General features: G+C 31.7%; 1 protein-coding gene and 1 non-coding gene across 2 annotated transcripts in view; one reads left to right on the forward strand and one right to left on the reverse strand.

The window, feature by feature from the left end:
* The window catches only part of LOC149417296 (atrial natriuretic peptide receptor 1-like), a 513,733-nt gene that overhangs the window by 436,278 nt on the left and 52,343 nt on the right, over positions 1-25,112 (reverse strand). The gene's annotated exons all lie outside the window — the stretch shown is intronic.
* TRNAY-GUA (transfer RNA tyrosine (anticodon GUA)) lies at positions 1,120-1,192 on the forward strand. Its single transcript has one exon. It is a non-coding gene; the product is annotated as a tRNA-Tyr (tRNA).

The raw sequence follows: 25,112 nt of genomic DNA on the forward strand, positions 1-25,112 counted from the left end.
CCCTCCACATGGCATCCATCTCTCTCAAGGCATCCTTGAGGGAGATGCCATGTTGAGGAGATGCCAAGTTAAAGTTGAAAAAAGCTAGTGAACTTGATTATTTGTTCAAGAAAGAATTTTTACATCAATTTTATCAGAACTAGAAGGAATGTAGTTTACTTGGCACACTTACACGCCCACAACAAACTTCTATCAGTTTTTCTGTTCAACGATGAGAGGTCTGACTGGGAGTGGTTTTAATTTTGAAACACTTTATAATATCAAAGGAAAAATTATGTTGTTCCCCTTCTAAGAACTCACATTATTGTAATAATGTATTTTCGCCGAAGAGAGTTATAAAGAAAACAATATTGTTGTTATTAGCTTTCAGGGTAAAAATACAATCAAAAAGGCTTATTTAAAAAACTTATTTTATATTTGTTAGTCCTTTAAGGGAGTTTCTCAGCAAATTTATTATTTTTGAATCATTTTACAAATATGAAAATTGACGAAGTTCTTTAAAAAAACGAAATTCGTTAATGTTTTTTATGAGTGCCAGAAATAATAGCCAGCCAAACATATTTCTTATTATTTTTGTTGGTAAACTAATGTTTTAGACAAGATTTTTTTATGCATAGCACAAAGGGTAACAATTATTTTACAAGCAATAATTATTCGCCTGAAACACTCATACACATTGAAAAATCTCCTGATAAAAGATACATGACGCCAAAGGGACTCGAGTGCTAACTCTCTCACTAGATGGCGTCGAGACAAATTGTCTACATTTTGAGGTGAAATACTAGAACTTGTCAAATATTAATTATTATTTTTTTAGTAAACTAATGTTTAAGACAAGATTTTTTTATGCATAGAACAAAGAGTAACAATTATTTTACAAGCAATAATTATTCGCCTGAAACACTCATCCACATTGAAAAATCTCCTGATAAAGGATCTAGTATTTCACCTAAAAATGTAGACAATTTGTCTCGACGCCATCTAGTGAGAGAGTTAGCACTTACAATGCCTTTCTCATATATAATAAAGTTGGTTGTTTTCAGGTGAAAAAATGTAACAAGCAGTAATTGTTGAATGAAACACTAGTATATATTGAATTATTTCGCGGATAAGAGATAAGCCGCCATAGCTCAGTGGTCAGAGCAGTCGACCGTAAATCGAAGGGACACGGGTTCGAGTCCCGTTGGCGTCATGTATCTTTTATCAGGAGATTTTTCAATGTGGATGAGTGTTTCAGGCGAATAATTATTGCTTGTAAAATAATTAAACACATTTCGATTCGAAAAATTGATAATTTTACTTGACTGTCTGCTTATCGGCGTAGAAACGAAAGTCGTAAAAAACTAGCCAAAGACCACCAAATATTGTGTTTGGTGACCATATCTGAATAGCCGTGTGCTTCCCCACCTTCCTCTTCCACTTTTATTCCTCTAACTCATCCTCAACAAGCAAAATAATACAACATTTTTTGCACAAAAAGCATCATGTAGGTACTATGCTACTAATCTCTACAACAAAATCTCACTCTTATTCAAAATTCAAAAAAATATTATTACATTTAAATCTGGATACTAAACATAGGGAGATCAGAAAGAGAAAAATACTGACACAAAATATAGACTGAAACCGAAACCACCTAACTTCATTAAAAACATCGTGTTATATATTTGTTATTATTTTAGAAAAACACTATTTAATTTATTTATAAATTCTTCATATTATCCACACCATAAAATTAAAATGAAATCCTCAACACAGGAGATATCAGTGAAGATATCATTGGGACAAAAAAATAATGAAACATGTTTTATTATATAATGTATCTCCTTCCCTCCACATCAACTTTAGCCTACCCGAACATACCCCAATTGAGGATGCCATAAACTGGCTCTAGACAGTTGGTAACAGTTGGGAATCTGGTGCGGTATTCCCATAAAAAAACCAAATGGTTGTAACATAATATAGCTCAGGCTTAGTGGACCTTAAAGCAGAGTTTAACCATAAAGACACAAATGCAAAAACCCTTAAATTAGGAAAATATAGCAAAGTGCCATCATTGTCTTTTAGTCAAGTAAATCTTTTTTCGTTAAGCCGGAATCAAAATAAACTTTGAAAATGGGTGCCTAACGCTTTTAAAGACGACGTGGCGGCGGAGGTAGGTGTTATTTTTGTTCAGTGACGAAAATTTTATTACCACCCTAGCTGTTGTAATTCTCTCATGAATTTGTGGGTCAAGTATGTGAACCTTTATAAGTGCAAATTGAAGTAAACCGTCCTCAAACTGTCATCAGTAAGTACCCCTGTATAGGTACTCTTATATTCCAGATCGACGAATGATGGAACGACGCGAATCCTTTGCCCTGTCAATCGGAGCTGCTGGTTTTAAACTGAAATTGGTTTTGAAATATGTTGAAAAACAATTTATTGCCGGTGTTGTTTTTTCGAATCCCGCGTAAATTAAATGTTTTGGAGAAATAATATTTGCGATACTTTAGGAAATTATAATATATTTAAACAACAAATAGGTTATTGGAAAATCTAATATTGCATCTCATTACATAATGAAGCGTTACGAAACTCAATTATCTTTACAGATGATCACCGTTTTAGCTCCAACTGATCGGCATTTAAACCTAGAAACATTTGTAAACTTCAAATATACTAACTAAATTATATGTTTTTAAATGAGTAAAGCGTTATTACATACATATTAAAAATATTTAGGAAATAGACCATACTTGTAAATAAAGCATAAACATAACAAAATGAACCTATTTTAGACCACTAATTAATTCCACTGAACAAAAATCGATTCTTTTTAGTACGTTCATCAATAGGTTTTAAATGGGAATGTTACTGACTTTGGGTTTTATTGTACGAAAAATCAACGTCTTTATCGTATAAATCTGTATTTATTTAAAAATTAAAAATTAATAAAATACTTCGTTTTAACCACTTTTATTAAAAAGTGGTTAAAACGAAGTATTTTATTAATTTTTAATTAAAATGGTGCCACAAAATAAGTTTGCTGAGCTTGAAGAAAATCTGTATTTATTTTAAGTATACTATTGGATGAAGGTTTCCAATAACCGTCGCGTATGTCGGTAGTTATCACACCCTATACCCTTTTTCTAACTCCTGATCACCCTAATTCACACTCAATTACCTATTGGGTATTCTTTAACTGAAACGACAGCTACTAGTAGATTTTAGAAATTCAACATATGCAACGCGCATCACATTGGAACCTACGAGTAAGACGGCAAATGTACGCTACATTTACCTATATAGAATAATGGTGAAAGGTTCTAGACTTGTGCGCGTGAGACTACTGTTTTAATACCACATCGCGGTACCTAGAGTCAATCTTTAGTACTCAGTCGATGAATCTCGTTCAAGTGCCCAACCGATGACGGGCGGCCACTCCGCCAACGCTCCGCGCCGCGCTTCCCGCTCCCGCAACGTTCCACACTTACCAGCGTATCCGGCTTCGCCCGCGGTTCAACCATTGGCCAACTAGGTCCAACTTACTACTGGCTTAATTCACACTGGAGTACCAGGTAGACTCAAGGCCTTCACATCAACTGACAACATCGTCGTTCGTCGTCAGAAAGTCCGGTCTCCGCCGATGCGGTGTCGAGACACCGACTTCATCGCCGTGATCATGGACCACGGATTTACATTACACCGTGATGTGAACAACATGCATCCCATCGTGATGCACATTAATTACTGAGGACATCATTGTTGGCTACTCTATTTGGACTCTGTAAATCGCCTACTTCAATAAAGACGCTGCTAGAATACCTCACACATTTTTCATTCGCGTCTCTTTACAAGATTCCCAAATCTACTACATACTTGCAACCCTTGTCTGACAGGACACATTGCTACCCTTATCACTTTATAACACAGTCGTTTTACACATTCCGGACTCAATTAATGTATTACTCATCCCTCGAGATGAATTATTCAGACTAGGAAGTGTTTGCTTCTGCAAATCAGACCCTCAAAGATGGCCACCAGCTATAGGTGGTGTTGACATAGACTAAGTAATTTATTCAGGAACAAACCGATATTAGCATACTTTAGCGAACTAGAACGATAGCTTACATTTTCTGACATTCGTTTAAAAGAGATTATAAGTATTATTTGGTACGGCAAAAGGTTAAAAAATGTTTACGAGTTCAATAATAATTGAAATATATTTAATTATCAATTAATTGTAAACATCTGTCAAAAAATCTTTTTAAAACAAATCTTATTTTAAAGCTGATTTTCAATATCAGTCCAGAAACGTGATCTGTGTGAGAAATTATGATTTAAAGGTATGTTATCCCAATCCTATTCAAAATAACGAGTGCTACCGTACAACGATCACCGTTCCAGTGCTGACAGATGATTCTCGAGATGCAGATTTCGTTCGCCACCCGGTAAGCTGACTGTGAATTAACCTTACAAATTGTGTTTTTGCATTCGCCTGTCATAAGCCATAGGCTTCATCCATGCTTTATCTGTGTGGAATAAATAGCCCTTTAAAATACGGCTATCCCAACCCTTGTTCGTTCCTCGAACAACATTTTTATTTTATAATAATTTTGTGAAAACACTCTGATTCTTGCAATGATCATTCTCAAGTTTTACCAACCTTACAAATATCAACATTAAAAAAATACAAAAATATTGGTAAATTTTGTGATAAGCATGTTATTATTTTTAGCTACATCAGTGTCAAAGCTCAGCCTTGAGATAATACAAATTTAATATAAAACATTCTACAAACTCTTTACATAAATAATTAATGAGTTACAATAAGCGATTATTCCGCTCATGGGGGCGTGTCTTCAATTATAATGAGCTGTTGTTAACGAGATCTTCAAATAAAAGACATAGGTTTACAAGGTTATGAATAAATTAAATGGTGTAAAATACGATTCTGCAATTTGATTTATTTCTGGGGTATTATGCCGTGTTGTGCCAACTTCTTATTTAGCCAATGCTTCGGACAGCGTTACAGTATCCATCGTCAGGGCAGATATGTAATCCAATTGTTGTATTACGGTAAGATATATGATTTAGAATATATGTTAGAATTTGGCAACGTCGTACATTATAATTACATTTTAAAATTGACCATTGATTTAAAATTACAAAAAGTCACCGACCGTCATTGGTTTTTTTTTAATTACTTCTAGGTATATGAAATTTTAAAAAAGTATCAAGTGACGTATAATCTGTATAATAGGTTTATATATATATATATATATACATATATAATTTGTTTTTCTTCTTAAATATAAAGTGGTACCTACTTTTACAGTTTGCAATCGTTTGTATCGATCGTTATCACAGAATTCCGTTTTATTCATATAATTTGCATTTTCTTTTCTTTTTTTCATCTGCTTTAAAAGACAAAATCTCAAAAGACCCCAGGGGTTGAAGTGGCATTGCACGAGCACCCATGGAGAAAAATGAGTATTACTATTTTTTTAAGAATCTCTTCAAAATCAGATTGCAGGAATTACAAATGAACTAACAGGTTCCTTGATAAACTTTTAATAAATGATGAAGGATGAAGTACGGATATTTTTGCATTTCGTCATGAAATAATGCCAATTTAAAACGAATTACCAATAATTTTAAGAGATTCTTTATAAATTAGCAATACTTATTTCTCCCTGTTATTTCTGTGAGCAGTTGAGTACGACGCTTTGCCTTTATCACGTCTCATATTTTCTCACACAAATCACAACAATACACTGCGGGGTTTAATTGCACACACAACTACTATTATTACATAGACATCAATATTCAAATTAAGTTCAAAAGTGTCAAGGATTGTAGGGCCATTTGTTTATTAATGACTTTGTACACGACATTCAAGGCTGGACGTAATACCCACATACATAATCCCGGTATGTCACATTATAAATGGAATTAGAAGTAATATAATGATTGATGAAGTTGAACTGGATTTGAGATATTTAAGATAATATTTGGAAATCGATCACGCAAACAAAGCCTAAGGAATGGACACTAATTCAATATCAATATTTTTCAGTGCGGATTATACAAAGTGTTTATTTATGATTCATGTTTATTGTGTTACTTATATGAAGAATGAACTTGACATTGATTTATTTATAGGTTGGGATGTTGACTTGCCTGTCACATTTGATTGACCATCAAAAAATCATCGATTAGCCCCCATTTTCAAAAGACAGAATTTTAGCGGTCCCGATTAGTAACCGTTTAATCAAATTGAAGGGACCCTTACATGATCACCTAAAAATGATAGAACTTACATTACGGTGTTTTGTCTTATTTTTTTGACAATTAAATGGGTCCATGAAACCTCACGATTGAAATTAATTTTCTAGCTGAAAAATGTTCTTACAATCGACGCAACATTTGTTGCGTCGCTTTACTTTTAGCTAACCAATATTTAATGTATTATTGGCACATATATGAGACTTTTTTCCGAGAGCTGCGCGAATCGACAAAAGGAATTAAATTGGTATTTTTTTAAGAAAGACAAACAAATCAAACAAACAAATCTCTACTACCACCACAGAAAACGGAAAATTTTGCTTGTGTTGTGATGGAGGACTTAGCTAGCCGAGGGATTGAACACACTACGCCTGGGTGAGGCTCAAACGCGATGTCAACTCAGCCACCGATCGGTATATATACCGGTATATTTTAGAGGTTTCCAAGATTACTCAACACAGTGAAAATTCAACAAAAAGTTGATATTATGTCATTAAAAGCGATGAAAAAAAGGTTAAGCATAAACCTAACATCTTTAACCTAGTTTTTGTTTAGTTCAGTTTATCACTTTTCATGACTTTAAAACTTTTTTTAAAGGTGTGTTGATTTGTCATTTTTATGAGTTATCCGGTCACCATTTTTAAGTTAAGTGATGAATCTGGCTTGTGTTATTATACACGATTAAAATCTTATTGTTCCAAATAAACAACAACCATATTTTATTTCTCTATTGTTTTGTAAAGGCATGTAGCAATGATACCGCGAATTCGACAATCGAATTAAAAGTCGTGGGATGTCAGTATGGTTTTGAGACTGAATAAATATTAAAACACGGCTATTGTTGAAATTGTTTGGGAGAGATTTAAAAAAATATTAATTAAACATCCGACTTACTTTCGTACAAAAATTTTCAACATATTACGTGACAAAAAAATAACAGAAAAAAACTTTTCCACCACTTTGTGAATTCGTCATAAAATAGGGAATGGAATTCATGGCAGCTAATTAGTTCTTTACATATTTTTTTCATATCCAACAATCGAGGTACTACTAAATTTTCATTGGCGAGGTCAAGAAGCATGAAACCGCCTTTGCGAGCGAACAAAAAATGAGCCTAGCGTTTTTTTCGGTTAATAAAAGCAGACCAAATAGTTAACTTTTTCTGTTGTTCATTAGATATATGTGATAGGAAAAGAGCCAGTGCTGCTTTTATACTATCCTGCGAATGAGGCTCAAATAACGAAAGGATTTTACTGGCGTCAAAGGATTGGGTACGAAGATTCATTGAATTCTACAAACTTTGCCTAGTTTACTGAAAATAATGCTCTTTCGTCACTCGAAGGATGAAAGTACAAACCAAATTTACCACCCAATAATTAAAATAAAATAATATATATCTCTTTTAAATAAATCTACTGCTACTGTTGTGCAATTCTTTTTTATTATAAGTATGTAATCGCGCAGAACCGTGAAAAATCACGGGATACTATAATTGTAGGCTTTTTGAAGCCGAAGTAAGCCTTTCAAAACAAGAAATTTGCCTTTCAAATGTCAGAAAACTACGACATCTATCGCATTAGTCAAACATTTAAACAAAATAAAAACATATAAAAATAAAATTAATTTATTACGTACATATCACTTATCTGATATGATGTATACGTAACAGTTCCATTTATTTTAAATTAAAATGACATTTACATTATAACTTGCTTTTAAAATTTAAAATAAATTTCTGTTTTTCTCATTTTATTGTTATCTTTTGGTTATGTTACCCGCACGCAGGCAGTGCATTAGTGGGTTCCTTTTACTTACTTTTGTTTTACATTTTATACGTACCTAAACATTATTTTCTACAAATTTATTTTGTGTAATATGTTGTAAATTATTGAGCAAAACAAATAATTAAAAGAGGAGAAAAAATACTTTTAATTTTAATCATTTTTACAAATCACGCACCCACGCACCGTCAACAGAAATTTAGGTACTCGTAAATGTTTAATAATACATATTATCTGTATCTGTATATTATTTTATTCAATTAATATTTTAGCACTGAAGAAGCTTAACTTTTGTTAAACTAGCTGTACCTCGCCACGCGTTGTTTTGGCTCCTTTCAGAACTTTCAAGAGCATTCTAGAACATTCCGGAACCTTCTAGAATCACCGAAACACTCCGCCACTCAGTTTATAACCTTAAAACCCCTTTTTGAACTTTTACCTTTCAGAACCTTCTAGAGCATTCGAGAACCTTTATGAACTTTCTGGAACCATCGAGACTCACCGACATAGTCGGCGGGCCCATTCTGAAATAATCTGAAGCATTTGTGGTCTTCCCATAACAAAGCACATTTTCGTCACCGACTCCCACCCACGCTCAGCCGCCCCACCAAACTCTCTTACTTTCGATGTGACACCAAAGACTATCTACAACCATAACCACCGTTGGGTGGCAGTGGCTATCTGCACTATCCGCGTCTGTTGTGCGCTTAGATAAATGAGCAGTGTGTATACAAATCAAGTTTTTCATTAAAATTAAAAATAAATCAGTACAATAAATACTTAATGCAAACGTTATATAGACTATGCATTTATCGTCATACAATACACCCAGTTTATATCAACCCGACAATAGCTTCGCAAGCCTTTATAATACAAATCTGCAACAAGAACTCGAACAACAAAAGTTTATGATTCACTATCGTGTTTTTTTCGTTCCTCTCAAACGTGGTTTTTTACCTTCGTGTGGAATGGTTTTTTTTATCTATTAAATCGATTGTACAAAGTTCAACACACAAACTGTCGGCCAGGTTATAGCACAGGATTATCAGTTTTTATTTGATTGAGAATTACATCGGTGGCTTGTCTCTTTTATAATGTCAGTATCTATTTATATCAATTCGCCCTGAAGGCAAAAAACAGTCAAAAAGTTTGAAGAAATGGACAATTTGAACAATATCTTTACAAACGTGTTTTTTAAAGCCCAGCTACACTACTCGCGAAGTTGATCGAAGTTGACCGAATACGATAGTGTGGGCACGAACTTCACTTCGCTTCGGGCAACTTCGCTTCGCTTCGCCCGACTTCCGATTGTTGTCGGTAAATGCGCCCGAGTCAAAGGACTGGACTGAGTTACTCGCGAAGTTGCACGAGTGTGGGCACGCACTTCGAACTTCGGCTAACTTCGTCGAGGACTTCGTCGAAGTGTCGAAGCGAGTAGTGTAGCTAACGCTATAGGACTGGACTGAGTTACTCGCGAAGTTGCACGATTGTGTGGGTACGCACTTCGAACTTCGGCTAACTTCGTCGAGGACTTCGTCGAAGCGTCGAAGCGAGTAGTGTAGCTGACGCTTTGACGTTAAATTCTTTTTTTTGACAATAGAAATACTCAAATCCTAAAAAGTTATGACACATTTTATTTTCTAATTTCCAAGGTAATGGGAAAAATTTAAATTGTTGATTATTAAATACCAGTCCATATACAAAAAATATCATCATCGTATCTTTTACAAAAATAATAAATTTCGAACATGTCTAAGGTGAAATGCCGAACATGTCTAAAGTCAAATGTCGAACATGTCTAAGGTGAAATTTCGAATATGTCTAAGGTAAAATGTCCAACATGTCTAAGGTGAAATTTCGAATATGTCTAAGGTAAAATGTCGAACTTGTCTAAGATTGATTAGGGTCCGTGGTGAGATGTACAATTTTATTGATATATTCTCGTACGTGGCGTTATCAATATGGTGCCATGTTAAATGGATACTTCAAACTCCATAGCTCAGAATGCACATATTTGAAAAAAAAATTATATCAACTCCACATAGGAGGTCCCCAGGAAAAATTCCCTCAAATCGTATGTCAAGTTTGGGGATGCTGTGTAGACGGAATTATTGGGGAAAGGAAGGAGCAAACCTGGCGTGAATGTTAACGTTGACATTGCACAAAAAATAAAGATAATATATGACTGGCTTTCATAATGCAATATTTTTTATTTACGTCCTTTTTGAACTGAATTTTCGACCAATATAAACTCACTAAATGCATTAAAAATGTAATTCAATAATTTTAGAAAACCTATTTTTTTGGTAGTTCCAAAAATAATCATTATTGCATACTCTGCCATCATAATTAATTGCGTAGAAAAAGGTTTTTCGATGTCCGGTTAAATTTATTTATACTTAGATAACTAGATTAATAGATTATTAGATAACTAGATTAATAGATTATTAGATAACTAGATTATTATTTTGTATCACATTTTGTTTTTGAATTGTTACAAAATATTTGTTATGCTGGTAGAATAATTATACCAATTTTAATAAAATTTATAATTACTAGTAGTTCTGTGAACAGTAGACCTCGCGTCCAAAAAAGTATGTTTCTAATTTTCTCTTATTTAATAAATCAAAACCAAAATTTCCTATGAAATCACAAGATTTGTAAGTATTAACCTACTTAATTATAAACCATTACATAGTTTAAAGTATTTTTTTTTTAAACTTTAAATAAGGAACATTATCAATTTTTTCCAAAGAAACGTCACCATCTCAATGACAATTTATCCTGTTTTCAAACTTTATTCAAAAAACTGGTGCCATATCATTTAATACTCCAGTTACGTTTATACACCTAGTAAAGTGAGTCAAAATAAGGTTTACTAGAATAATAATAAACAGTGGACCATCTAGTCAAAGTTAGTCACATAGTAGAAGCTAGCCATCTAGTCAAAGTAAGGCTTGCTTGAATGATTATATTAGTGGATGTAGAAGATTTTTGAAACCGGAAAAGGTACGTACAAACAAATTTCCAGCCAGATGAAATGCCAAACGGTCGAGTTAAAGCAGAACCTAAGAACTAAGCTGTCAATAATATGGTTGTTAACTTTTCTGTTATTAAAAAAATTGTAAAAAACAGTCAATAATGTACGAAATACAAATTCATCGACTTTGTTGGTTTATAAGCGTTGTCGGTTGTTTGACGGTCAATACATCGAATATAATACAGATTTTAATCAAAATTTGATTTGTTTTCAATTCCTCTCAGTGCAAAACAAAAGGCAAACAAAGCAAAAAATAACACATTTAATGTTTTTATTTGTTATTGATAATATGATTTTACATCACGCTAGTTTACGAATTCGTGAAAATATTAAAATTTTTCAATTGAAAGTTTTTCAAAAAATTGATATTTTGCATTTAATTACGTAACGTAATACGGTTTGTTTTAACAATTCATCAAATTTCAAAGCTGATATTGAAGTTCTATTATTATATCGTTATTAACCAGATGTTTCACAAAACTTAAATAATAACAGAACTTAAATTGAACCTTCACAGAACTTTAAAATTAACTTTTAAATTTGATGAATTGTTCAAATTCTCTGAAACAACCCATCCTGAGTGCTAAATTATTTGAAGTTTTTATTATAAAATCATTTCCATTATTTCCCTTTCCATAAAATATGTTTCCCGCTATTTTTTTGTCCAAACAACGGTTTTGTTTATATTTATCCATTAGCTTGGTACCGTTTTGATAACGGATCTATTTTTTTAAGGAAGACACATTCCCGGTTACGAATAACCTGACAATATTTGAAAATCTTTTTCTACCACCACAGTGAGCTTAAAATGTTGCTTGTGTGATGAGTACCTAACCAGCCGAGAAATTGACAAATTAAACTAGCGATGCCAACTCAGTCACCGAAAGGTTCTTGACAACTATGAAGATAATAAGTTGAAAACAAACAGATAATTTGAAAATAATTTTAAATTCAGTATTGGTAAATATCTACGATGTTCTCATTTTGTACCTACCATTTAAAATGAATGACTTTATTTATTTATATATAATTATCTCAAAGAAAGAAAGAAAGACAAACCAAGTACCCTTTAGTTTAGTAGGTTTCCAAGTACCCTGACAATATGACCGACTGATATGATATTAAAAAAAATAATAAGAGAACTTGAATAGAACCATCTTAAAAATCAACTTTGAAATTTGATGAATTGTTCAAACTCTGTGTAAATAACCCGTCCTAAGTATTTTATTGTTAGAAGGTAATTAATAATAGAGTCATTGAGTACCAGACCGAGAACCACGGGACAAATAATAATCCCTAAACTCTACACAACAACGGCACAACACCATTATTCATACTCAGCCATTAAATATTTTAATAAGAAATACAAGCTGAAAAAATATGAAAATTTTAAGAATAAACTTAAAATACACTTTACTTCAAACTAATTTGCTTGTGTGGTACGATATATTATTATACGAGTATATATAGACACAGGAATATTCTCTGTAATTTTTTTTCTAATTGGCAATGTTTAGCGTATTGGAAATATGTTATTCTGTCCAAATATGTTCACAATTTTAATGTTTATATAAACTATTTCTTTAAAACTTAAGACCACATCTCCTCCTTAAAACGAGTTATTCTCAATTAGGGAGGTATTAATTAACAGTTGGAACATATATTAAATGCTTACCCTTATTCAGATTATTTGAAATAATATACTGTTGTAGACCGTCATTGGACGGTTGGTATACAAGCTTTTATTATTACTCAGTAAATTTTTTAATATTAATTTCATATCTGATGTACAATTATTGGTGTTCTTACTTACTTCTAGCAATATGTAATCACTCTGTTAACCCTTCAGACCTCGGAAGGACATTACTAGCCACAAACATCATATTCCATTAGAGCCTCTGGAGGACAGATCTGACCGGGGCGTCCATACATTACTAGCCACAAACATCATAATCCATTAGAGACTCTGAATGACAGATCTGACCGGGGCGTCCATACATTACTAGCCACAAACATCATATTCCATTAGAGACTCTGAATGACAGATCTGATCGGGGTGTCCATACATTACTAGCCACAAACATCATAATCCATTAGAGACTCTGAATGACAGATCTGACCGGGGCGTCCATACATTACTAGCCACAAACATCATAATCCATTAGAGACTCTGAATGACAGATCTGACCGGGGCGTCCATACATTACTAGCCACAAACATCATAATCCATTAGAGACTCTGAATGACAGATCTGACCGGGGCGTCCATACATTACTAGCCACAAACATCATAATCCATTAGAGACTCTGAATGACAGATCTGACCGGGGCGTCCATACATTACTAGCCACAAACATCATAATCCATTAGAGACTCTGAATGACAGATCTGACCGGGGCGTCCATACATTACTAACCACAAACATCATAATCCATTAGAGACTCTGAATGACAGATCTGACCGGGGCGTCCATACATTACTAGCCACAAACATCATAATCTATTAGAGACTCTGAATGACAGATCTGACCGGGGCGTCCATATATTACTAGCCACAAACATAATAATCCATTAGAGACTCTGAATGACAGATCTGACCGGGGCGTCCATACATTACTAGCCACAAACATCATAATCCATTAGAGACTCTGAATGACAGATCTGACCGGGGCGTCCATACATTATACAAGTATTTTAGTATAAAATAAATAAATAATGTCAAAATGGATGATTACGAATCGGCAGGATTTTTTCTGTATTGACAGTTGAAAGTTAAAATATTATTTTTATTGTATAAACGGCGTAAAAAGTGAAGTGTCAGTTTTCTTAATAATTACCAACACAAAAGGAATGTTTTCTGTAAATATTGAATTCTTACAAAATTTTTGACGTTCCGAGTCAAAATGTCTCGGTGAGTTTTTTTGTTAACATTTTCATGTTTGATATTCAAAAAATATTTTTTATAATTATCAATGTTTATTTCAAATAAAAACATTGCAAAGATAATTTTATCAAGTTTCTAAAATAATGTTTTTTTAACAACTTCAAAAATAAGCAATATATAGTATACACTTTAGATACCTCGGAAGCATTCCGAAATTCCGGCAAAGTTTATGAGACTTGAACCCGAAGGGTTAATAAAAAAATTGGTTATGTCAGACTTTTATGAACATGTTATTTTACTCATTAAAGGTATTGCATATAATCAGTTAAAGTATTATATTGTTAAAATGGTAATGACATTCATGACATCTTTATATTACTCATTAAAGGTATTGGTGACAAGCAGGTAAAGTATTATATTGTTAGAATGGCTGTTATGTCAGACATTCAAGAAAACGTTTGGGGTCAATCACGTACACGGACGCGGATATTTACTAATTTCTCTGAAATCGGATGACATTACATTTGGCAAGGTCTGTTGCGCGGTTGACTGCAGTCCCAGGGAAGGTAATTACAATTTTCAGCAGAACCTTTTTTTTTAAAGTTTTAAAATAGATGTACTTAGAAATAAAAGTAATATTTTATTCGTTAATTTTTTTGTTTGGTAATAGATGAATTAAACATTCAAAAACCAATTACTGTACGTATCTGCACTGCAAGCACTTTAAACGGGCTTGCTTTACACTTAAATGTGCAGCACGATTACACGATGGAAAATTGCAATAATTTACGTTAATTATTAGTACAACATACTCCCAATAATTGTTATCGGAGTATTAACAGTATCAACTGGAAACACTTCCCGGATATTATTAATCTTCTCTGTCGCTTTCGAACATCGCTGAATAATAATACAAAATGTTGTGAGTTCGACGGTGATGTTTACCGTTGTAGGTAAAATGATCGTGATCAAATGATCGTAACTTTCAAATAATCGTAGGCAAATTATATGCAAATAATAATAATAATAATAATAATTGGATAATTTGTAGAGCGCCGTTTTTGTGAAAAATCACCTCAAGGGCGCTGTACAATTTGTTTCCTAGGATCTACATTAAATTTTTTTTTTTTTTTTTTTTTTTTTTTTTTTTTTTTTTTTTTTTTTTTGTTACATACATGGTTTTAAAATACAAATTATGTTTTTTACATACATATTAAAAAAAAGAAAGAAACAATGCGAATTACAGAAAAGTATATGTACACATGCACATATGTATACATATATAGTGTATTACACACCATACATAACATACACACACAATACACGTACACACACACGAGTTCATAAACAGCATATACATAAAAATAATAATATGCATAAATGTATGATAGCAAAAAAATCCCACATAGGCATCGCCAGTTCGTGGGTATACTTGTGTTTCTTTAAGGCAGTTCAGTTAAAATTACTCTAAATATACATATTTTATCTTTGTAGAAAATTGAAAAGAAAAGAATGAAAATATTTATAGTAAAATCATTATTTACTGTATTTACGGGATTAAATATGAAAAATAAAAGTTAATAAGGATTTGTTAAAAGTTAATAGAGATTAAGATCAGATGTTACAGCAGGTAAATATTAATATCTATGGTATTTATCCAAGACTTTATTACATTTTTATGTTTCCTGTAGGATGATATATTTTCACATTTGATTTCTGTATTGGTATAGAGTGCATTATAAATTTTTGGTGTAATAAAATAAGCATGTCTTTGCGCAAGCCTTGTTTTGCACAGTGGAACTTTAAATACATTATTTACCCTATTACTAGACCGATTTTCATTTTTTATAAAAAGAAAATTTCGAGCAAATATATATTTTAAACATTGTGTACAGTAAATTTTTCTTATCTCTAACAATTTAGCCTCTTCGAATAATTGCAAGGAGGGGTAGGTCATATCTTTATGCAACATTATTTTTAGTATTAGTTTTTGTGTTATTTCTAGTGGCTTAATATGGGTGTTATAAATCCCCCCCCATGCAATTATTCCATAAGATACTGATGATTGCACCAATGCATGATACACCAATTTGATTCTTTTGATATCTACTATGTTATTTAAACGTTTAAAAATATAAGTTAAATATCTAAGTTTATTAACAAGCTTTTCTACATGATTTGTCCATTTGAGTTGGCTGTCTATTATAATTCCTAAATATTTAACTGTATTCCCCGATTTCATTTCTGTACAGTTAGTGCATAGGACAGGATTGCAAGTATTTTTGTGAAACCTTATACTTAGATGAGTTAAGGGTGCCGCTTTTTTGGTATTATAAAAAGGAATATATATAGTTTTTTCACAGTTCAGAGTTAGAAGGTTTTGATTGAGCCATTCTTTGACAATAATTGTGCACTTATTTGCATTTTTAGAGACCTCGTCCCAGGATTTACCATGAACTGTGATTGCAGTATCATCAGCATACGAGAAAAGTTTTCCCGGAATACTAATATTACATAGGTCATTAATATAAATTAGAAACAAAAGCGGACCTATAACTGTTCCTTGTGGAACCCCATGTCTCATAGATGCTGGTTTACTAATATTTACGCCAATTTTTGTGGATTGTCTGCGATCAAGTAAATAATTTGTTAAAAGTGACAGACAATTGTTTTTGATTCCCATATTATTAAGTTTTCCAAGCAGTTTATTATGATTGACGGTATCAAAAGCCTTTTTTAGGTCTAAGAATATTGTTAAACTTTTCATATTTGAATCTAGATTGGTGTATAATTTTTTTGTTAGATTAAATAAAGCATCATCAGTACTAAGACCTGATCTGAAACCATATTGGTGTGGTGACAAGAGTGCATTAGATTCTAGAAACTCTAGTACTTGTATCTTTATGATTTTTTCTAATATCTTTGCAAGTTGGGATATCAGCGATATTGGTCTGTAGTTGTCAAGTTTAGAGATCGATCCAGATTTATGTATGGGTACAATAATTGAGAGTTTAAATGCATTTGGGAAAATGTTTTTTTCAAGGCAGGAATTAAAAATGTGTTGTAAGGGCATAGAAATGTGTTGTTTAATAGACTTGATTGTGATACAGCTTAATTCATCTGGACCATTGGCTGTATTTGTTTTAAGATTGTCAATGTGTTTTATAATTTCAGATTCAGTTATCCGTTTAAATTGAGATAAATTAGGAGTATATTCGGGGGTGGGTATGTCTATTTGGGTTGATTTATGTATACTGTTTTGAAATGAGGGATTATTATTTATTAAATCTGCGGCAACGTTTGTAAAGAAATCATTGAATTTATTTGCGATTTTTCCTACATCCGTTATGACTATTTTATCGTCTGTTACAATTTTTTCGGGAAATCTTTTTATTTTGTGTGTTCTATTCGTTATTTCATTTATGACTTGCCATGTTTTTTTAGAATCATTATCAGCTTTTTGCAATTGGTTTGCATAGTATTCTTGTTTACATTTCTTCATAAGAATATTAAAAAAATTTCTATAGATTATGTATTGCTGACGTAAATTTCCATTAGATGGTACACCTTTTACCATACAGTAATTCTCATGGTTTTTGTAAGTTTTGTACAGTTTGTTCCTGTGTTGACTTGCAATTATCAGTCCACGCGTGATCCATGGTTTAATTTTTTTATGTTTTCTTTTAGGTGTTCGTGTTAATTCTAGACTATTTTTGATATTATTATTTAATATATAATAGAATGTATTCAGTGATTGATTTGGGTCATCATTGGATAAAACTTGGTTCCAAGTTTCTTTTTTTAGAGAATTGTTTAGTGTTTGGTAGTTAATTTTATTTTTTTCCACTTGTTGTTCTTTAGTTGTATGATGAAAATTTAATTTACTGTGACCGAAAAAGGTTGGGTAGTGGTCTGTGATATCGAATTTTAGGACAGCTGATCTGGGTATAAAATTTTTATTAGTTTTGAGTAATATATGATCGAGGCAAGAATCAGCGTGATGGCCATATCTAGTGGGTTTATTTATGTAAGACAGATAACCCTCGCTATATATTACATTTAGATATTCGTTTGCAATAGGGTTTAGGATCGAATTATCAATGTTGATGTTTATATCACCTACAATAAATGAGAAATCGGATTGATTGCAATTATTTTCATTTATAAAATATTTAAGTTCTGTAATAAAGGATTTAGAGTCTAAGGAAGGGGAGCGATATATAGCAAGTATAGAGTATGTTTTACTGTTATGTGTGAAGGATAAATGTATGGCATTAGAATACTTAAATTTGGGGATATTAATTATTACGTTAGTTATTTTATTTGAACTGTAAAATATTGAGAGACCATCGTGAGAAGTATGTTTACAGGGTAGTGAGTAAGTCTCATAATCGGAGATGTGGTAGGGTATTGAGTCACGCATTTGCGTTTCGGTAAGTATGATTACATTTGGACGAAAATCTAGAGAATTGAGGAAAATACAGAAATCATCAAAATGTTTGCGTATGCTTCTTATATTTAAATTTATTAAATTGAAATCTGTATTTCCCTCAATTATGTAGTTATTTAGTTCTGTCATATTTTCATAAACCTTAGTGTCTGGGACCGAAAAATCGTCATAGTAATCCATTTTCAAATTTAATTATATAAATTTCTTACTCTAGTAGGTACATGGTTATTGGGTTGGAATGTCGTTAACATCATTTATTCTTATTATAGGGGATTCTTCGTTCTTTCTCAGTAATACATTTCCATCCTTCGTCCAAACGTATTTATATCCCAAAGATTTGGTAGATTTTGTTAACCAAAGAAGTTGTTTATTCTTTGGGGTAAGTTTATCATTTATGAATATTTTTTCAGTTGATTCTGAGTACCTGATGTCCTTGGGAGTGAAGATTCCTTTATTTTTTTTTTGTTTGATGACCTTATCCTTCGTTTCCTTTGTATCAAATTGAATAGTAATAATTTGTTTCACCGGGTTGTTATAGTAATTCACCAATGAGTTATTTTTTAGGAGGTCACTACAGTCTAGTGTCGACATCAGCATTTCTACTGGTTTTCTGATGTCGTCATTTTTTTTCAGTGTGATTCCTTGAATTTCAATGGATGTTTCTAGTGAGCTCTGTTGGATATGGTTTACTGACTGTTTAAGATTTTTTATTTCTTTTTGTAGTTCTTCAATTTTCGATTCATTTTTTTTTTGATGTTCATTGGTTTTTTTTAATTCATTTTCGAAATCATCAATTTTGTTAGAGCAGAATTCTACGCTCTTAACTATATCCTGAATTTCTTTTTTAATGTCTAAGAATATTTTATTGACATCTTTTTTTAGAAAATTTTTTAGTTGAAGGTCAATTCTGTCACTCATTGTTAGTAACAATTGTTCTTTGAAACATTCTAATTTTTGTTCCATTGAATCACTTTTGGGAGCCATTTTTAAATGATTTTTATATTATTTTGGATATTATAAAATTTCAATTTTGGGCTAGAGTGACATCTATTGGCAGCAACTATTTATGGTGTTTTTGGCAGCAGATTAAGCTTCGTCTGTTGGTCGATAGATGTGATAAGATAAAAATAAATAATCAATATCAACTTTAGTATTATTTATTGCATTTGAGATTTATTTTTATACTTAATTATTAATTTTTATGTATGATGAGTAAAACCGCAGATGATTTAATGTCAAATTGATTGTTTTGAGTATCACTTTTTGTATCCACTATTAATTGTCCAAATTGTTATTGCCAATTTCTAGGTTAAGTTGATAAAAGTTTTTAACTGATATTCTTTTGCTTTATGTTGAACTAATCAGCTGATTATTATTATTTAATTGCTATGGAAAGCCACTGTTTTGTTCACTTTACATTTGCACTTATTGGATACTGAAAAATATAGTGTTGACAAATTCTATTCAAAGATAGTTAGAATTTGTCAGATAAAGTTTGTTCTATTGGGTTTATTTTTATTTAGGATTCACTAACTTGTGTATCAATTTAGGATTAATTCACTAGAACAGTTTTCTGTTACTATTTCACTTCAAATTCTCAAAGATTTCAAAAAAATATCGGAAGATACTTTGACAGCTGGTAACTGCTCAATTGTTGTATTACACAACATACAAAACGATACATTTTAATACTTGTCATCATCTTGAATGCTGGTTTTACAGAGTTGTTATTAGTAGTTATTAACAAATCTAAATAACACTTAACAATAAATATATCCAGGTAATATTATGTCAATAAAATAATGCACACACAGTATGTAAACAGCTTGTTTGCTCCTGAAGTTAACATTTGTAAACATAATTTACATTGTAATTACGAGTATTTATCATCATTGTCGTATTTAAGATCATTTTTAAATTTACGATCAAATGGAAATTTACGATCAAATGCGCTTATGATAATGAACATATTTTTTGCATACAATCTTTTGCATACAATCTTTTTGCTTACGATCTTTTGCATACGATCTTTTTTGCTAAACGGTCTTTTGTGTACGATCTTTTTGCTTACGATCTTTTGCATACGATCTTTTGCATACGATATTTTTTGCTAAACGGTCTTTTGCATACGATCTTTTTGCTTACGATCTTTTGCGTACGATATTTTTGCTCGTTTACGTCGTATGTCAATTTTTAGGGTGCGTTTTCATTTGACGTGCTTGTTACAATCTAATAAAAGTACACATGCTACATAGAAATAATATAAATCCATGCCGAGATGAAACAAAAACTAGGTTATACTTTACGAGGGTAACTATTTAACCTACTTCCAGTTTTTGTTTCATCACTTTTCATGATTTTAATACTCTTTAATAGACGATTGAATTTAGAGTCGATTTTATAATTTAACTTTTTTGAGGTGAGTTGGAATTTTTTCCATCAAGTGTGATAAAAATCGTCCGCTATAGGGTTAATATCCGTTATGTGTTGTCTTTTAACCGTTGTTAGTTGTATATTTATACATTTATCATATTATTTAATTAATATCATTCAATAATCGCCTAGTATGGGGGTTGTAGAAAACAAAATAATTGTAATCATATAAATTTTTAGGAATAAAGAAAAACAAAAAAAAATGTGAACCAATGAACTGCTAAATGTGGTTTAAAACCAATTAATCCCCTAGATTTTGCCGTTTTCCCCTTATGTTTAGGTTCTACAAATTTGGCAAGTGATCACTCAAAACGTTTTTGCAAATATTTCATAACGTGCCAAAAGTCGCTCGATTGGTTAAGATGCATCGAAATGTAGAGCCGGCCCCAAAAGTTGTTAACCCTTTACTAGTTTCTAAAACCTTTAGTTGCCGTAAAATTTATTTTTAATTTCAAAATACTCAAATCGTAAACAAAGATATTTTTTATTTGCTCTCTTATCAATATTTTATAACAAAAATTTTAGGTTTATATGTCAAGAGCTATTTTAAAACAAAATAAACTTGAAATCACTCTTTTTTATGTTGTAGTCAAAAGGGATTCAAAACACCGTTATTTAAATCTTATAAAATTATAAGCAGATAATACGATAATCTCTATTGCGGTCTTAGTACAGTAATACTTCTTTGTAAAATAATGTACTCGTATTGCAGGTTTAATAAGAATTTTTTATAAGAAAGTCGGAGAATTTGTGTGTATTTGTATGAATATAAAATAAAATCCGAATATATGGAATATTTCTGAATGTATTCTAGATAAATGATTTTGCTAAGGAATATTAAATCTATATAAATAAAAATGTTAATGTTCGTTTTTTCAAAATCATATCTAAAAGTTCTTTACCGATTGCTTTGAAATTTCGACCCAAGTTGCATTTATTTTGAATACGCGTGTGTTTTTATCTGTGACAGGTAATTCTTTTTTTTTCGAAAAACACTCGCCATCCATATACAGCCAGTTTAATAATATATCCTAGATCTAACACGCTGGTTCGTTTTTTAAAAAAATATATTTTTACACAACTTATATGTTTTAATATAATTTTTAGGAAGGTTTTAAAAAATGTTCTGCTATATAGTTTTTTAACGCTTGACCACTGTTTCGCCTTCCGAGGGTATTTTTTAGCTAAATTCGTACAATAATCTTAGCGATTTATTTTATTTTTACGACCACAACTTGCAATATATTTGCAATTATTATTAGTCGAGATGATGGGAGAAAGCATTCATTTATTATTATACACATAGGTATGTAAGATTTTTCGCAAATGAAAGCGACAACGCTTGCCAGCGGGGTTATGCCAATAATAAATTATACAATATAATTATTCAACTGTTAAAAAATATAAAGTAGTTCTATATGGTTTAACTGTGGTACAGCTCTAAGAAGTAAAGTCTATCCTCTTAATAGGGGTCTAATAAGTAGGTTTCTAATTTCTTAGTTCTTTGATCTGTTCATCAAACCTGTTAACTGGATATACTGCCGACAGTTTTGTTCGAAACAGTGTATGCACATATAAAAGAAACGTAACCAAACCCATATTTATAATGATAACTGAACTACCCGAGTTCAATGGCCGTTGCCACTGTGGTAGGCCATTCTGTTCTAGTAATATGAGTCATTATTTGATACAAAAAACACAGTTGCTTGGCAAAATCAGTGGGTCGGAATATATGTCTGATTACTCGCTACTGGAGAATTTATCTACCTATCTATCTGTCCTAATAGATTCACTATTTCATAGTGACAGTTGGGCTTACAGAAAAACGATGAGTAGGAAGAATATATGCCGCGCATGTGGATTAAAAAAAAAAAACAAATCACATATGTATTATTTGTCCTAACTCTTTTTGTTTGTATTAATCAATACAAATAAAAGGAGTTGGGACATTATTCACACCTCATTTGAGGTGGGACACCTCAACATTCCATACCTCATTTAAGTATTTGAGTACCTCTTACAAAATCATTCTGTAATATGTTCTGTAGTGCATCCTTCCCAACACTACGTAAGTAGACGTGGAATGATTGGTCAAAGCGAACTAGTTAATATCAGACACCAATGATGTAGGATTATGGATAAAGCAAGGATTAACTCCGTGCCAAAACAGAGCAATCTACGTGGCATTTTACTTCATATGTTTAGGTGCCCATGTTTTTTAAGACACTAAACACAAAATAAATATAAAAATAAACCTAAAAATGGTTTAACGGGTTTCCGAAATACTAGATAATATAGTATTTACTATTTTTTTTAAGAGGATTTAAGGATTTTGTAAGATCTCAAAGCTTTTTCCAAATGATACGAACGAAATAGAATCACTACCATTCTGACGACAATATTAGCATAGATATTTACAACCTTACAGAGCTCAAAGCCGCTCAATACGGAAGGTAAGATGTCAGAAGATCAAGAGATATCGAAAGCAAAGAGTAACTTTAAAATATGTATTCCCGTCGCAAACATATTTCTGAATTAGTCCCATGAAAAACTGCCCCTTGAAGTCATCAATTTACTTTGAAAGATGGATACTACGTAGGTTAGTATTTATTTTTTTCTGTTACAAAGCATAAAAGATTTGGGCGTTCGAAATGGAAAAAGGATTTCAGATGATTTACTGAAGACTTAAAAAGAGAATTATTGATAATATTTCTTACGGTTTGCTGAAAGGTATTTGCCTTAAAATTTATTTGTTTAACTTTAGGATTTATCATGCCACGTAATGCTCGTGGGAGTAAAGAGAGAAGTATACAGCGTCATATACTAATCCCACCGCTTCATGACGTACTTCCTTCCTACCACTTTCATTCATTTCTCCTTCTCTAGCTTCCGGTTAACAAATTCAGCAGTATTGCGTTTTCTATAGTTCCATTCGCTCCGGGCACTTCGAAAAATGTATATATTATTTATTTAAACATACAGAATACATTTAATTGCAAGTGATAAGGTGGGTGGAATATTGAATTTTACATGGTTAGTGTACCGATTACGTATTTTCATACAATATATCAGTATTTTCGTCTGAGATAAGAATAAGTATTAATCTTTACTAATTAATATGTTTAAAAACATGTTATATAATAGTAAATGAGTAATAATTACAAATGCGAGGTAAGTTATTTGTTGGCTTCTATTCTACTTAATCTACGTACTTATTCGTGGTAGTTATGTAAATTTATTTTTTTATGTGTATTTTTTCTCGTCTACTTCCTAAATAAATAATCGCATAAAATATTGAATTTTTTCTTCTAATTTTCATCTTTGTTCTTTTTAATTAACAGCAAAATATGTTATTTCACATCGTCACCCTAAAATTTCGAAATAGGTTCCTTCAGCTTATTGGGTATCGATATTCATGCAACAATATTGTAGTCACAATACAGGTTAGTCCTAGTGAGGTTAGTAATTAAATTAAATTGAATTAGATATGTATAAAAACAGCCAGCGTATTAGAAAAATTCAAAATAATGCTTTAAAGGCATATTTTTGTTTCTTTCTCTCCTTTCCTATCCCCTCTATTTGTAATCGAGCATAATCTATTTTTACAAATTTATCAGTGGTTAAGTACCTACTTATATATTCCTACCTTGGCTTTGTGTTTATGTGTATATTAGGGTGTCCCAGGACATAAGGAAGAATTTTTTTTTCATGAATTTAAATATGCATACCCTCTTATTTTATTTCATTTGATCCGAATAACTCATTTAATAAATATTATTTTGATTAAACACCGGCAACCCGTGCCGACTTGATGCCAAACATATGGTACAGAGTTAATATGGAAGGATTTTCAACATTCATTTTTGATGGATAAATAAAATTTAAAAATGCACAAATGTTCAATTATGTAGTATTTTATATTTAAAAATGGTTTATTGATTCAATTTGGTCTTCATAGTTTGTTTTTTACAGTCAGGATAAATCTTCCGGTGTTCCTGAACGCATCGTAACAAAAATTATTTTTGTTCCTCTTCGACCGTGAGATTAAGCCATGAAAATCTTGCATTAACTTAACAGTTCTTTCAGCTGTATCATTCACTACCCTCAGCGGCAACACCTTCTTTCTGACTTTTTGAAACGAAGCATTATTTGACCACATCGTAGGGAATTCGTTAAGAAAACTGGCATCTGTTTTCAGACGATCAAACAAATACTTGCTCTTGACTGAAATGAAGTCGTAAATATTTTTCTCTGAA

The sequence above is a fragment of the Hesperophylax consimilis genome, chromosome 15 (assembly GCF_061612785.1).
Source record: "Hesperophylax consimilis isolate HC1 chromosome 15, BYU_Hcon_1.0, whole genome shotgun sequence".
Taxonomy (NCBI): Eukaryota; Metazoa; Arthropoda; class Insecta; order Trichoptera; family Limnephilidae; genus Hesperophylax; species Hesperophylax consimilis.